Raw genomic sequence first — 4,519 nt, forward strand, 5'->3', positions numbered from 1 at the left:
GGAAGCAGTGGACTGAGTCTGGAGTAGAAACATCCAGAGCCACCGTGCACAGGCGTGTGCAGGAAATGGGCTACAGGTGCCGCATTCCCCAGGTCAAGCCACTTTTGAACCAGAAACAGCGGCAGAAGCGCCTGACCTGGGCTACAGAGAAGCAGCACTGGACTGTTGCTCAGTGGTCCAAAGTACTTTTTTCGGATGAAAGCAAATTTTGCATGTCATTCGGAAATCAAGGTGCCAGAGTCTGGAGGAAGACTGGGGAGAAGGAAATGCCAAAATGCCAGAAGTCCAGTGTGAAGCACCCACAGTCAGTGATGGTCTGGGGTGCCATGTCAGCTGCTGGTGTTGGTCCACTGTGTTTTATCAAGGGCAGGGTCAATGCAGCTAGCTATCAGGAGATTTTGGAGCACTTCATGCTTCCATCTGCTGAAAAGCTTTATGGAGATGAAGATTTCATTTTTCAGCACGACCTGGCACCTGCTCACAGTGCCAAAACCACTGGTAAATGGTTTACTGACCATGGTATTACTGTGCTCAATTGGCCTGCCAACTCTCCTGACCTGAACCCCATAGAGAACCTGTGGGATATTGTGAAGAGAAAGTTGAGAGACGCAAGACCCAACACTCTGGATGAGCTTAAGGCCGCTATCGAAGCATCCTGGGCCTCCATAACACCTCAGCAGTGCCACAGGCTGATTGCCTCCATGCCACGCCGCATTGAAGCAGTCATTCATGCAAAAGGATTCCCGACCAAGTATTGAGTGCATAACTGAACATGATTATTTGAAGGTTGGAGTTTTTTGTATTAAAAACACTTGTCTTTCATTGGTGGGATGAAATATAATTTTTTGGGACAGGCATTTTGGGTTTTCATGAGCTGTATGCCATAATCATCAGTATTAAAACAATTAAAGACCTGAAATATTTCAGTTGGTGTGCAATGAATCTGAAATATATGAAAGTTTCATTTTGATCATTACATTATGGAAAATAATGACCGTTATCACAATATGCTAATTTTTTGAGAAGGACCTGTATGTTTATCTCACCAGTAAATGTGTTAATTTAGCTTTGGCTGAAAGCCCAGAAGTTTAAAAGGGGGATGTAGATAACAGTTGTCATGCTCGTATGACTGCCTGTCATCATTGCAGTTGCTTGGCGTGCCCGACAGGTCTGTCATGTGTTCCTGTTGGATGCTAATAAATACCACGATATACAATTAATTAATTACAGTAACAAAAAAAAAGACTTGTCTATAAATGTTTTTTTGAACTTCGCCCAAACCTACATCAGAGGGCAGCAAAGGATTTATTTTATATTAGTAAACCAGCTTGAGTAATGTTACCATGGAAACAGATTGTTTCCAGAATAAACAGCAGCAGTGCAGCTCCAACACTGCTCATGTATTGCTGGAGGCTGAATCACAGTATTTTGAAAGAACTTGGGGAACAAGTTATGACCTCAGTTCATGCAGTTATTTTCCTGACTCTTCCTCTTTGTGTTAATCTGCTTCTACCTCATGAGATGTTTTCCTGAGCCCACCCATTCTGCTCGTTAACCCTCGTTTGTGCAGTTACGCAAAGCCCGTTGGCTGTGGACGCGTCAACGTGAAGGAGAAGGTGAAGGCGCTCTAACCCACACAGTTTGCTTGAAGGAAGCACCAATATTTTTCTCAGAGTTTTAATCACCCAGCAGGGAATCTGCGTTAAGCCGTTCTGACGGTGTGATGGTTAGGTAGGAGGACAGACACTAATGTTCTTGTGCCTTTTCACTCCTGAAAGTCAAGACTCCAATTATTCAAGAGCTTGCATTTCCTAAAATAATGCACATTACCCACCAAGTCAGAGTTTTAAACTAAGACCATCACATAAAATATTGACTTGTAAATATTTTAGTCAAATGTTGAAAATGCTTGATCTTGTGTAATATTGCTCAGATTATGAGTTGAGGATGACTCTCAGCGACATCAAACTCAAGCTCACCTGTACATTTCAAAGAGGTATACGCATGATAAAGGTTTAGCATTTGTGTCTCTTAACTCTTCCGCACTGTTGTTGCCTAGCTTACCTAGCTAACCTAGCTAACCTAGCTATGTGCCGTAACCGTGGGTGACACAAGTTAAGGCACATGTGGCATATGTGCCCTGCCCATAGGCACCGTGGCACTTGCATAACACAACTAACGTAACGCAATTCAAAGAAGTTCAAGACAAAAACGTAACGTCACTAACTTGTGTAACACAAACACCGTCAAGGCCATGACTGGCTCCGGCTGCGTAGCGTAAGTGAACCGTATCCTAACATATTTTAGGCACAGCATAGATTTTCTTGTGCGCAGAGAGTGTGCGAGCAGTGCACGATTGTGCAGGCGCGCAGCTAGAGAGAACACTGGTACCAGTGTTGTTTCGACTAAGGTTGATTAGCTACGGTGGCCATCTTGAATTGTGTTGACTCCAAATTTAATGACTTGTAGATGAACGTTAAATGATTACTTTCTGAGAGCTTCAATAAAATCCATCCAGTGGTTCATGATATATTTTTGCTAATGTTACACACACATGCACACACGCACACACACACATGCACGTACATAAAAACATAATTGCCTAAAACCAATTTGATTTTTGTAGCCGGCTGTGATGAGTACAAACTGAAGCAAAGAATAGCCATTTTAATTTAACCAGTTTTGCAGGTAATTAGCTAAACACTTAATCTGGTATTAGCCCTTTCACATAATCTGAGCTCTAAAATGAAATCACAGCATATTTGTCTAAAAAGGCAAGGTCGCAGGAAATACGCATTCTTTCAGTGAAAACTAATTTGACCTTCAATCCAAACGATTCCCAGCGCTACAATCCTTAGAAAAGCAGAAAGTCTCAATAATTTGAAAAGATGGCTTTTAAATTTGATCACACCTTTGACACCGCTCCCTCCCTTTATGATTGCTCACAAATTAAATTCCATCCCCCCAAAAATAAAACTGCCTTTCATCTTTCCTTCTTTAAAGAAAATACGCCTGCAGGCTTGAATAATTGTGGGTCCATCTCCAGGTTGTGCGTCTTTGTTACAGCTTTTTAATGTCTTGCAAATCAAAAAGTTGCTTTCCACTAATAATATCTAATCAGGCTGTCAGTCAGTTTTTTTCTAAAGGACAATTTCAGTCATTATTAAGATTATTTGTGATGTTTCTCCTTAGATAAGAAGCAACAGTATGTAGCTATTTCACTAAAGATTCATAGATTATTGATGAAACAAAATTTGCAAAACTAAAATTAAATATTTAACACAATGTCCATTGATTTTCATGCCAGTGTTTCAAACTAAGTTCATTCTATGAGTAGAAAGAATGAAATTAAATCTGGTGATAGTGGTGAGGGACTCTTAGCTGTTACTGTAAAACTGACAATGTTACAGCTATTTTTGTGCTTTGAAATGTCACTTAGCTGTGGTGGCCATCTTAAATTGGAACGGCTTTAAAGGTTAATAACTTGTAGATGTGCATTTAAAGATTAATTTCCGATAGTTTCTTCAAAATCTATTCAATGGTTTATGAGATTTTTTTTTTTTGTTAACATACAAGAAGAACAGACTCCACTAGTTAACAGCACAGTTTAAAACAAAGAACTTTGGTGAGTTTTTTTTATTTATTTATGTATTATTGCTTAGCTGTGGCAACATCTTTAATTGAGATGACTCCAAACATTAAATCAGTTTTAGATGTACAGTATATTCAGTTATTACTTTGAGAGTTTCATTATGCACTGTTTAATCATTAATGATATACTTTGCTAACAGACACACGTGCAAAAATAACATCACCCGCTTGTTGCTTTATTGTGGCAGGTATTACAAATTCATCAATGTATGACTGTCTGACAGATTTTAATTTATACAGATTGAAAATATTTCAGCTGTTACCTCTCAGCGAGAAGGTTGCTGGATTGAATCTCGGCTGGGGGTCTTTCTGGATGGAGTTTGCGTGTTCTCCCTGTACATGTGTGGGTTTTCTCTGGTTTCCTCCCACAGACCAAAAACATGCATGTTAGACTGATTGGTAACTTTAAATTGTCCCTAGGTGTGAGTGAGAGAGTGAATGGTTGTCACATTTGTCTCTATGTGGCCCTGTGATGGACTTGCGACCCATCCAGGGTGTCCCCCGCCCCTCGCACAGTGATTGCTGGACATGGGCACCAGCGACCCCCGTGACCCAAAATGGAATAAGCGGGTAAAGATAATGGATGGATGGATGGATGGATGGATGGATGGATGGATGGATGGATGGATAGACAGGTGGATGAAAAAAACATTTCTAGCTACATCAGTGGAAACATTTGTGTTCAGTCTTCTCTTTAGCTAAATTTAAAACACTTACACACCGCTGCACTCTGTTTGCTTGGATTGAATGTTTATTGCTCCTTCTGTAGATTCAACCATTAGTCTTGGTGTCCCCTTTTATCTTGAAAGTTACACCTTTAAAAGTTCTTAAAAGTATGATTTTTACTCTAAATTAGTGTTCCTTTTAC

Source organism: Nematolebias whitei, chromosome 20, assembly GCF_014905685.2.
Source record: "Nematolebias whitei isolate Nwh7 chromosome 20, NemWhi1, whole genome shotgun sequence".
Classification (NCBI taxonomy): Eukaryota; Metazoa; Chordata; class Actinopteri; order Cyprinodontiformes; family Rivulidae; genus Nematolebias; species Nematolebias whitei.